The sequence below is a fragment of the Nerophis lumbriciformis genome, linkage group LG11 (genome assembly GCF_033978685.3).
Source record: "Nerophis lumbriciformis linkage group LG11, RoL_Nlum_v2.1, whole genome shotgun sequence".
Taxonomy (NCBI): Eukaryota; Metazoa; Chordata; class Actinopteri; order Syngnathiformes; family Syngnathidae; genus Nerophis; species Nerophis lumbriciformis.
In genome coordinates, this window is record NC_084558.2 from 193,813 (window position 1) to 206,776 (window position 12,964).

The 12,964-nt window shown below is 42.0% G+C and overlaps 1 protein-coding gene across 2 annotated transcripts in view; it reads left to right on the forward strand.

The window, feature by feature from the left end:
• Positions 1–12,964, forward strand: part of capn15 (calpain 15) — a 110,252-nt gene that overhangs the window by 19,010 nt on the left and 78,278 nt on the right. The gene's annotated exons all lie outside the window — the stretch shown is intronic.

Genomic DNA, 12,964 nt, shown 5'->3' on the forward strand with positions numbered 1-12,964 from the left:
TCATATTTTGCCACAATTAATCGCAGCTCCCCAGTGCTCGGAGCACTCATGCAGCTCTAGACCATGACACCACCATCACCAGGCTTGACTGTACTGTAGGCAAGAGACTGTTTTCTTGGTACTCACTTGTGTTGCCAGCTATTTAGTCAATACATGCTTAGTGTAGGGCTGGGTCGTACCCAAACTCAACCCTATTATGGCACCGGTGTCAACGTAAACGGCAGTAACCGGACGTAAAAAATAAAACCTAACGATCGATGCCTTATTTTGGTGCCAAATTCATGCAGACCTAATCAGCCGCAAAATGTGCTTGAAAGTCATACTAACGTATTTTCAGTAATGTAACGTCAGAGTCTGATGCTCTTTTAAAACTTTATTGTCGACCTTAACACGCTAACAGCAGTACTCACATTTCACCAAACTGTAAAGTTTGCAGCACAACATTTCCTTAATATACACCAATCGTCACGGCCAACGATGTGCATTCACGAACCCCGGAATTCTGAATAACTACATTACAACACAAGCAAGTGGTTTTGTATTGCTGCCTGTTTTGCTGCAATACTTAACTATATCTGTTTGATATTAAAGTAGTTTAATCAGTCCCTTCAGGATATCACAATGACACGATCGCCTAATTCACGCAATTCAATCTATCCCCGTGAATTTTGTGCGGCTTTGCAACTTAAATCAAAGCCCGCAACTTCCCGCACATTTTGGCCATTCACCGTAAATTTTATCAATGGAATGTGTCTCCGAGCGGCACTCAAACGTGCATGTCAAATAGCTAATCAAAACGTATGTTTGTTTCTTGTATAGACGAAGCAACATGTTACAATATATAAATTCTTTATTCCTCAAAATGGTCGTCCTACTGCTTATCTTAGACCAGGGATCGGCAACCCGCGGCTCCGGAGCCGCATGCGATTCTTTGATCATTCTGATGCGGCTCAGCTGCATACTTGCCGACCCCCCCGATTTTTCCGGGAGGTTTCCGGATTTCAGTGCCTCGCCCGGAAATCTCCCGGGGCAAACATTCTCCGATTTTCACCCGGACAACAATATTGAGGGCGTGCCGTGATAGCACTGCCTTTAGCGTCCTTTACATCATGTCGTCGCGTCCGCTTTTACACCATGCTATCTGCGTGCCGGCCCGGTCACATGTAGTATGCGGCCTTTGCTTGCACACGTAAGTGACTGCAAGGCATACTTGGTCAACAGCCATACAGGTTACACTGAGGGTTGTGATATAAACAACTTTAACACTGTTACAAATATGCGCCACACTGTGAACCCACACCAAACAAGAATGACAAACACATTTTGGGAGAACATCCGCACTGTAACACAACATAAACACAACAGAACAAATACCCAGAATCCCTTGCATCCCTAACTCTTCCGGGCTACATTATACACCCCCGCTACCACCAAACCCCGCCCCCGCCCCCCCCCAACCCCACCAACCTCAACCGACGCACGGGGGGAGGGGGGGTTGGGGTTGGTGGTAGCGGGGGTGTATAATGTAGCCCGGAAGAGTTAGGGATGTATGGGATTCTGGGTATTTGTTCTGTTGTGTTACGGTGCGGATGTTCTCCCGAAATGTGTTTGTCATTCTTGTTTGGTGTGGGTTCACAGTGTGGCATATTAGTAAGAGTGTTAAAGTTGTTTAAACGGGCACCCTCAGTGTGACCTGTATGGCTGTTGAACAAGTATGCCTTGCAGTCACTTGTGTGTGTCTGCAGAAGCCGCATACAACATGTGACTGGGCTGGTAAGCTGTTAGTACAGGTTGTAGAGGGCGCTTAAGGCAGTGCCATCATAGCACGCCCTTATTATTGTTGTTTGGGTGAAAATAAGCAGACATGCAAGAGAATAGTTGCCCTGAAATTCGGGAGTCTCCCGGAAAAATTGAGAGGGTTGGCAAGTGTGATGCTGTCAAGCGGCATTCATATAAAACTCGCGGGCCGCACTAACATTAAATTTTCATATTAAGGTGCGGGCCGCGTGTCTGAGACACCTGGTTTATACATAGCACAAAGCAAAAAAAAACTTTGTATGCAGTGTTATTTCATTTTAAATTTCAAAAGAGTTTTGTGGCTCCCATTGTTATCTTTATTTTGTGAAATGGGTCAAAATGGCTCTTTGAGTGGTAAAGGTTGCCGACCCATGTCTTAGACATACTTCCGGTTCTTGTCTACGGCGCTAAGCCCTCTGGGTAATGTAGTGTATAAACCTTTACCTCCTAGTTTACATGTATTATTATATTTATTTAACTTTTTTGTATCCAGGGAAATGCAGTTAAGAAACATACTATACAGACCTAACAGAGGCAGCATAGATGTCGGAAGTGTGATGGTCATCTCTCACTGTCTCCTTTTACCAACAAAAACTACTGCCATAGATTGCTCTCATCAGTTCACAATTGCTATCAACGTTCGGAGGTAAATGTGTTTGCACATAAATTACTGTTTCAGATGGACAAACCGTTTTCAAGCGTAAAACATACACAGAGAATGTCTGCAACTTGTGGCAAGCACAGCAGACAGCGGACAATAAGGATGATTTTTTTCCCTTTTTTCTTTAAATCTGTAATTATAGTTAATTATTACTAATATTAGTTATAAGTCATTCAAACAGTACAGTAATTTGACAATGAGATATGAGTATGTGCTTTTACTGCCATCTAGTGTCTACTTGTACGTCTGTGGTATAAAATGAGTAAAACAGCAATACTGTATTGTTTTCCAATTGTTGTTTATAACTTGTGCTTTTTAACATTAACGTTACACAGAACATTACTAGCAAATTCATAAAATCACAAGTAGATTTAATGTTACATTTTTTTTTTTTAAGCCTCAAAACATTGCAACTTTCCGAAAAAGCTGCCTCAAATGCAGGCATTATAGGCCGCAACAATCACAAACAAGTCTGCAAATCCTAAAGAGGCTGTTAAGTTACTATTCTGTTTAAAGTACACGTCACAACATTCTGTAATAATAAATAAAAAAATATTTTTTTATTTTATAAGATGTCTGTTGTTTAGTTTTTAAGTACCATTTTGGGCACTGTTATAAATGTACCGATTTGGCACCAGCATCAGTTAAGTAAACAATACCCATCCCTGGCTGTGTGTCAATACATTTCCAGTAGATAGTAAATCTTAGCTACTACACAAAGTATATCCAAGTTTAATATCTACAGTATTGTCCCTTGAGAATATATACTGTTAAAAAATTGCTGCTGAAATGTGAGGGATGCACTTTAAAAAAATAGTCTACATTTTTGTGACCTATTGTTGATCTGTGACAATTTAGAAAAGTCATCATGTTGACTTTTATCCTTTGCAGTTTATGCAGCAAAATTACAATTCCCATCACCCTTAGGCGTCATTACATGGACACAACAATTGATCCACCTGGTCATTACAGCGAGTGGATGCAATAATGGACGTAAATATAGAGTTTGAAGCCGTAATTGCAGTCTTTCCACAATACTTTTTGTTCCATTCACCCAGAAGAGCATAATGTGACTTGAGAAAAAAATGCTACCTGTTGTAATTTACTGCATAAGCCAAATTACTTGAACATCTCACTGCGAATTTCGTGACCTCAAAGCTATGGCTCAACTCTGCTGTTTTATAAACCCTGATCAAATTGAAACCAACATGTTTTCCCCCCGATAATAGAGTCAAAATCTGGATGAGCTGGATTTGTAAACCAAAATCCCACCCCTTGGCCTCGACGAGCTCACAGCTGCATATTGTGGGCTGCTTTGGCAATGGCGTTGATGGTCTTGCCCTAAGAGATGATTGATCTGACTGTTTTGGACCCGTGAGTGGAAAAAAACAAGCCCAAGGGTGGTCCATTTAAAAAGTGATCCCTTCACTTAGCCCCTGGATACCTTTTGTACAGTTATGTGTTCATTTTGGGGAGTTAATGACACATTCCATGGACTATAAGCATGCCTAAAGAGCTGTGTAGCACACTTGCATGCATGAGAGACCCCAAAAAATACTCTCATCGATGGCTGGGAAATGCACATTTATCCTAAAATTGTTTACAGTGGTACCTCTTAAGATTGAACACAATCCAATCCAGGAAGTTGATCACAGATTTCAATATAAAATATGAAATCAGAAGTGTGTATGATATTTGATATGTGCTCCCAAATCCAGCACTTTTCACTGGCTCTTATCCTCCAGATCAGTGATTCTCAAACCGTGGTTTGCATACCACTAGTAGTATGTTGGCTCCATCTTGTGGTACTTCAAAGAATCCCTCAACTAAATAAATACATTTTATTTGATTCATTATTCAAATCAAATCAAATCAAGTCCTGTCTGTGAATGTCCTCATTCATCCAGGTCATTGTCATCTCAGGGTATTCAATCGATCGCAACTGGACTGTTTGGTTTGTCTTGAAATATGTTTCACCGCTCATCCGAGTAGGCTTTATCACTTTGTGCTCATAGACTTAGATTGGGCAGATCTAGTCCAGCGGCTGGTGCCAAAACCCCAAATATGTATACTCCAAAACCAGGAGGGGCTACCTGGGCAAGGATGGTTTCGCCCTATCCTAGTGAGAAAAACAACTGTTTCAATGCAAACGCGCAATCCTCACTGTCAAAACCAACGACAGCCGTCGAAGTGTAATTTCCCCTCGTTAGCATTGAGGTATTGTGTGGCAGAACGATCGCTGTGGATCGAATACTTCCAGTCCAAAATAGTCGGAATCCCCTGAATAAGCATTCCATTTAGTTGTAAACAAATGGCACAACTGGCATTCTGGTCACCTTCTGTGACCAGAATGTTACTAACTCCTGTTATTTGATGGAGGCTAAATTGCAGTCTTTTAGGAATGATTGAAAGGACAGTGTTGTATGTGGGAGACAAGTGGTGTCACAGACCACCACCTCTGTTCAGGGATGGTTTTTCAACCTTGACATAGATGGCTTCCCTCACTCCTTTTTTGTACCATCCGTCCTCCCTGTCCAGCATCTGTACATTTTTGTTCTCAAATGAGTGCTGTTTCTCTCTGAGGTGCAAGTAGATGGCTGAGTCTTTGCCTGAAGAGTTTGCCAAGTTTATGCTGTGCCAAGCCTCGGCTTAGTGGTTGCTTTGTTTCCCCAATGTATGAATCAATTATTTAAGTCCAGTGTTTTATTTTTTTCTAGAAAATGGATGGATTCAAACACAGTGTTACTATTCAATGTTACAGTGGCCAAAAATATTAAAAGCCTACTGAAACCCACTACTACCGACCACGCAGTCTGATAATTTATATATCGATAATAAATCTTAACATTGCAAGACATGCCAATACGACCGGGTTAGCTTACTAAAGTGCAATTTTAAATTTCGCGCAAAATATCCTGCTGAAAACGTCTCGGTATGATGACGCCTTCGCGTGACGTCACGGATTGTAGAGGACATTTTGGGACAGCATTGTGGCCAGCTATTAAGTCGTCTGTTTTCATCGCAAAATTCCACAGTATTCTGGACATCTGTGTTGGTGAATCTTTTGCAATTTGTTCAATGAACAATGGAGACAGCAAAGAAGAAAGCTGTAGGTGGAAAGCGGTGCTTTGCGGCAGGTGTTGTGCCGGATAACGCACCCCCGCCGTAGAATGCACCCCCTGACTGTTGTGCCGGCTAACACAGCCGGTGTTTCATTGTTTACATTCCCGAAAGATGACAGTCAAGCTTTACCATTGGTCTGTGGAGAACTGGGACAACAGAGACTCTTACCAGGAGGACTTTGAGTTGGATACGCAGACGCGGTACCGTGAGTACGCATGCAGCTGCGGCTTCCAAACATTTGATCGCTTGCCCGTACGTGTGTGCCGCTATGTGCATGTCACGTATGTAACTTTGGGGAAATATATGTGCTGTATGAACTTTGGGGAGGTGAACGGTACTTTGGGCTGTGGGATTGAGTGTGTTGTGCAGGTGTTTGCGTTGTATTGGCGGGTTATATGGACGGGAGGGGGGAGGTGTTTGTTATGCGGGATTAATTTGTGGCATATTAAATATAAGCCTGGTTGTGTTGTGGCTAATAGAGTATATATATATGTCTTGTATTTATTTACTGTTTTAGTCATTCCCAGCTGAATATCAGGTCCCACCCGCCTCTCACAGCATCTTCCCTACCTGAATCGCTCCCACTGCCCTCTAGTCCTTCATTCTCACTTTCCTCATCCACAAATCTTTCATCCTCGCTCAAATTAATGGGGAAATCGTCGCTTTCTCGGTCCAAATCGCTCTCGCTGCTGGTGGCCATGATTGTAAACAATGTGCGGATGTGAGGAGCTCCACAACCACGTGCATATCGTCTGGTACAGGCAAGGCTTTTTTATTAGCAACCAAAAGTTGCAAACTTTATCGTCGATGTTCTCTACTAAATCCTTTCAGCAAAAATATGGCAATATCGCGAAATGATCAAGTATGACACATAGAATGGACCTGCTATCCCCGTTTAAATAAGAAAATCGCATTTCAGTAGGCCTTTAAATATACTTGTTAAATAAAACGTCTGCCATGTTTTTAAAGAATACTTAGGCCTACTGTGCTACTGTATTTTAATGTTGGTCATTATGGTGGTACTTGGAGAACCAAGTGTTTTCTGAGGTGGTACTTGGTGAAAAAAGTTTGAGAACCACTGCTCCAGATAATCTTATCAAAATGTGGCAGTTTTTCCTTTAGTGTTTAGCTTTTTGGGTCGTGATAAAGAGCGAGAACACCAGTTTTGTTGGTTAGTGATATTCACCAAACCCGATCACGTTTATTCACAATGATTTTACATTTTTTATTCAGCGTGACTTGCCCAGTTGGGCTTTTCTCGTTCACGGCACCTGCTGCGAGCTGGTAAGCTGCTGTACATTTAATACCAAAGTACAAAAACATCAATTTTGAAATGACACTTGCGTAAGATGAATAGGAAGAGCCATAGTTTAGTACAGTGGTTCTCAAAAGTACCACCTCAGAAAACATTTGGCTGATTCGCGGTCTTTTACCTGATCTCGCAAATCTGTGCATAATCATGTGATAAAGTAAACACTGAGGTACCGGTAAACACTGCGGAACGTCTTGAGCTTTGCCGATTGATTGATTGAAACTTTTATTAGTACCGTATTTTCCGCACCATAAGGCGCCCTGGGTTAAAAGCCGCGCCTTCAATGAACGGCATATTTCAAAACTTTGTCCACCTATAAGCCGCCCGGTGTTGTAAGCCGCATCTAACTGCGCTAAAGGAATGTCAAAAAAACAGTCAGATAGGTCAGTCAAACTTTAATAATATATTAAAAACCAGCGTTCTAACAACTCTGTTCACTCCCAAAATGTACGCAAATGTGCAATCACAAACATACGTATATCAACATGGACAGAGCTGCGTGAAAAAAGCCACCCGGCCTCTTCGCGTAAACTTAAACTTACCTTAACCACTCGCTCATCTTTTCTTCATCCATCCCTTCGAGTTAGCTTTTATGATGACGCCGGCTGGAAAGGTCTCTTTTGGCAAGGTCTTCCTTTTGAATATCACCATGGGTGGAAGTTTCTGGCCATTAGCATGGCAAGCTAGAACCACAGTGAAGGATGACTTCTCATTCCCTGTGGTGCGAATATTCACCGTACGTGCTCCCGTTGTATCCACAGTGCGTTCACAGGAATATCAGTTGCTGTGAAATAGTAATCCGTGTGCGGATGGAGAGATTGCGTCTTTTCATGAACCGGATCCCTGACGCTTAGTAGGAGCCGTTTTGTGGTCTTTACAGATGTAAACACACAAAGGAAATGAAACGTACGGTATATCCGCGCGCTTTTTCTTCTTCTACGCGGGCGGGTGGTTGCTTACAGTAGAAGAAGAAGCGCTTCCTGTTCTATGGGGGCGGGTGCTTACCTTGGCGGTTGCTTGCGTAGAAGAAGAAGCGCTTCCTGTTCTACCGGGAAAAAAGATGGCGGCTGTTTACCGAAGTTGCGAGATCGAAACTTTATGAAAATGAATCTTAATATTTATCCATATATAAAGCGCACCGGGTTAAAAGCCGCACTGTCAGCTTTTGAGTAAATTTGTGGTTTTTAGGTGCGGCTAATAGTGCGGAAAATACGGTAGTTTGCACAGTACAGTACATATTCCGTACAATTGACCACTAAATGATAACACCCGAATACGTTTTTCAACTTGTTTAAGTCGGGATCCACGTTAATCAATTCATGGTAATACCCACAATCAGGCGTGTCCGTGACGGCCTTGACTTGACTCGTGAAAAACAGTTTTGCTTTACAAGGCGACCACTTTATTACATTTTTTAAGCAAGTGGCAACACAACAGTAGCACCATCCCTAGCGAGCATTTCCCACAAACCACGCCCCTGCTTCCATGGTATCCGTATCAGCTGGCATTTAAAATAGGACCGCACATAGGTGCCCGAGATATGCCTGTATATGATTTTTTGATTTTAGACCTCCAGAATCAGTATTTGGTTTAACGTGGTGAAATTACGTCTAAAAACCTTTGACACGTTGACTTCATGGCCATCCTCGCCCTTTAAGACATTTCAAAGTGTAAAATACGATCCCCCTTGAAGTTGGACGGTTTTACAAACCCCGTTTCCATATGCGTTGGGAAATTGTATTAGATGTAAATATAAACGGAATACAATGATTTGCAAATCCTTTTCAACCCATATTCAATTGAATGCACTACAAAGACAAGATATTTGATGTTCAAACTCATAAACTTTTTTTTTTTTTTTTTGCAAATAATAATTAACTTAGAATTTCATGGCTGCAACACGTCCCAAAGTAGTTGGGAAAGGGCATGTTCACCATTGTGCTTTCCTTTTAACAACACTCAGTAAACGTTTGGGAACTGAGGAGACACATTTTTTAAGCTTCTCAGGTGGAATTCTTTCCCATTCTTGCTTGATGTACAGCTTAAGTTGTTCAACAGTCCGGGGGTCTCCGTTGTGGTATTTTAGGCTTCATAATGCGCCACACATTTTCAACGGGAGACAGGTCTGGACTACAGGCAGGCCAGTCTAGTACCCGCACTCTTTTACTATGAAGCCACGTTGATGTAACACGTGGCTTGGCATTGTCTTGCTGAAATAAGCAGGAGCGTCCATGGTAACGTTGCTTGGATGGCAACATATGTTGCTCCAAAACCTGTATGTACCTCTCAGTATTAATGGCGCCTTCACAGATGTGTAAGTTACCCATGTCTTGGGCACTAATACACCCCCATACCATCACAGATGCTGGCTTTTCAACTTTGCACCTATAACAATCCGGATGGTTCTTTTCCTCTTTGGTCCGGAGGACACGACGTCCACAGTTTCCAAAAACAATTTGAAACGTGGACTCGTCAGACCACAGAACACTTTTCCACTTTGTATCAGTCCATCTTAGATGAGCTCAGGCCCAGCGAAGTCGACGGCGTTTCTGGGTGTTGTTGATAAACGGTTTTCGCCTTGCATAGGATAGTTTTAACTTGCACTTACAGATGTAGGGACCAACTGTACTTACTGACAGTGGTTTTCTGAAGTGTTCCTGAGCCCATGTGGTGATATCCTTTACACACTGATGTCGCTTGTTGATGCAGTACAGCCTGAGGGATCGAAGGTCACGGGCTTAGCTGCTTACGTGCAGTGATTTCTCCAGATTCTCTGAACCCTTTGATGATATTACGGACCGTAGATGGTGAAATCCCTAAATTCCTTGCAATAGCTGGTTGAGAAAGGTTTTTCTTAAGCTGTTCAACAATTTGCTCACGCTTTTGTTGACAAAGTGGTGACCCTCGCCCCATCCTTGTTTGTGAATGACTGAGCATTTCATGGAATCTACTTTTATACCCAATCATGGCACCCACCTGTTCCCAATTTGCCTGTTCACCTGTGAAATGTTCCAAATAAGTGTTTGATGAGCATTCCTCAACTTTATCAGTATTTATTGCCACCTTTTCCAACTTCTTTGTCACGTGTTGCTGGCATCAAATTCTAAAGTCAATGATTATTTGCAAAAAAAAAAAATGTTTATCAGTTTGAACATCAAATATGTTGTCTTTGTAGCATATTCAACTGAATATGGGTTGAAAATGATTTGCAAATCATTGTATTCCGTTTATATTTACATCTAACACAATTTCCCAACTCATATGGAAACGGGGTTTGTATTTTGAAAGTATTAAACAGGATAACTTATTTTGTGTTTGTGCATGACTTCCTGTCCAACACATGCAGATTTTAGCTGAATTGATCCGCTGTGTTGCTGCGACCGGCAAAAACAGAAGTTCTGTGTATGTTAAGCGCATGGATCCGGAACGGATCCACAGGCTGTGGAAACGGTCACATTGACTTAAATACAAGCGTAAAGAGTCCACCGCCTATTTACCCAACACAGCTGTGACACATCCTGTGGAAATCAGGGGTAACACTGTGTATGAATATCAGAAAATAAAACATTGTACTTTAATCAAGTGATTATTCTGTGTACCGTATTTTCCGCACTATAAGGCGCACCGGATTATTAGCCGCACCTTCAATGAATGGCATATTTCATAACTTTGTCCACCAATAAGCCGCCCCGGACTATAAGCCGCGCCTACGCTGCGCTAAAGGGAATGTCAAAAAAACAGTCAGATAGGTCAGTCAAACTTTAATAATATATTAAAAACCAGCGTTCTAACAACTCTGTTCACTCCCAAAATGTACGCAAATGTGCAATCACAAACATAGTAAAATTCAAAATAGTGCAGAGCAATAGCAACATAATGTTGCTCGAACGTTAATGTCACAACACACAAAATAAACATAGCGCTCACTTTCTGAAGTTATTCTTCATTCGTAAATCCTTCGTCTTCGGTGTCCGAAGTGAAAAGTTGGGCAAATTTACGATCCACTGGCAGATGTTGGCGTCGTCTGGCGCTGCCTCCTCGTCTTAGTGAAGGTGTGTTCGCCTTCTGTCGTCCACTGTTCCCACGCAGTTAGCAGTCTAGCTTCGAATGCCCTGTTGACACCAATATCTAGCGGCTGGAGGTCTTTTGTCAATCCACCCGGAATGACGGCGAGTATTGAATTAAGCGCGTAAGCGTGTCTCTCAATGTGCTGTTATGAGCTAGCAAATATAACAACTACACTACCCAGCATGCAACGATAGTTACGAGCATGCGCGGTAGCCCTGAGAAGCGTTGTTGTATGCTGGGAGTTAGAATGTGGTTATGAGCACGCTGCGAGTAAACGTTGAGAACTCCGTTAACACGCCTCGTCTGCATTATTTATAATTAGACAGACAACACACTTAATAGGAGCCATTTTGGGGTCTTTACATAAACACACAAATGGAAATGAAACGTCACATATCCCAGCATGCACCGCGCGCTTCTTCTACGGGGAAAAAAGATGGCGGCTGTTTACCGTAGTTGCGAGACCTAAACTTTATGAAAATGAATCTTAATATTTATCCATATATAAAGCGCACCGGGTTATAAGGCGCACTGTCAGCTTTTGAGAAAATTTGTGGTTTTTAGGTGCGCCTTATAGTGCGGAAAATACGGTACCAGAAGCCCGCGTAGCACTAGTGGTACGCGTACCATAGTTTAAGAATCACTGCTCTTGTGTATTCAATCCTAACTCTTATTGATAATATCTTCACTTACTGTGCTTAACATGTTATCATTTTTATGGAGAAAAAAATCATATTATCAGCATTCCAGATCCACCACAGTGTATTATTTTATTAGTCATGACTTTTATTGTACCTAACAGATAGAAACACATGTTCTGGTAATGAAGATTGTGCAATTTTCCTTTGCAACGACACCCTCTCTGGCTCTGACACACACTGCTGCACTGTGTGTGTGTGTGTCTCTGTGTGTGTGCGTGTGTGTGCGCGTGCGTGTGCGTGTGTGTGTGTGTCCAACAATGTTAGGCAAGCTTAGCTGAGCTGTGACAGAGCATGAAATATAGAAACAACACGCTCGGATTCGCATAACCCATTGGCGTACATTTTCTTCTCAATCCTATTTCCCCTTCTACAATGTTATTTGCCTTATTTGTCTTCGATAGTTTCACTTTGTGTTCCTCAATGCGCGGTCCATTGACTTTTTGGAAGCGTTTGCTGCCGGTCAGTTTCACTCAGAAAAACACTAACAGGCAACCATATAAAACATTTTTCTCATGCATTTGTATGTTTTCATAAATCAATATGCTTGCTGTAGACAAGATTCAATTCCAGTCTAACAATATGTGGCTGTTTAAAAAGAATAAAAAAGTTAAAGTACCAATGATTGTCACACACACCCTGCCATTTGACCCATCCCCTTGATCACCCCTTGGGAGGTGAGGGGAGCAGTGGGCAGCAGCGGTGACTGCGCCCGGGAATCATTTTTGGTGATTTAATCACCAATTCCAACCCTCGATGCTGAGTGCCAAGCAGGGAGGTAATGGGTCCCATTTTTATAGTCTTTGGTATGACTTGGCGGGGGTTTGAACTCACAACCTACCGATCTCAGGGCGGACACTCTAACCACTAGGCCACTGAGTAGGTTTACTAATGTTTACTAATTGCACTTACCCACAACACCCTTGTATTTATTAAGAAGTGTGTGGTTTAGTTTATTTTGAGCATGCTTAACAAAGTTATATTGAAGCACAATTCAACATGTCTGAAAAGAAGTAGGAACAAGTAGGGCTGGGTGATATGGACCATAACTGATATCCCGATATTTCTAGTCCGAATGGCGATAAAAGGTGTAAGGTATTTTGCTGGTATCTTTAACAAAACATGCAAAATACTTAAGGTTGTCTAAGTGTTTTATGGCTAGATAACCAGCGTTGAGACTAGTACTCAGATTATTTGTGTTGTAAGTAGTAACGTAACATGTTGTTTATTCTTATAAAGTAATTAGTCGAAAAGTCGCCACTGGTGCCGTCGAGCCGCCATATTCTTTAGAAATCGTGTGTTGTG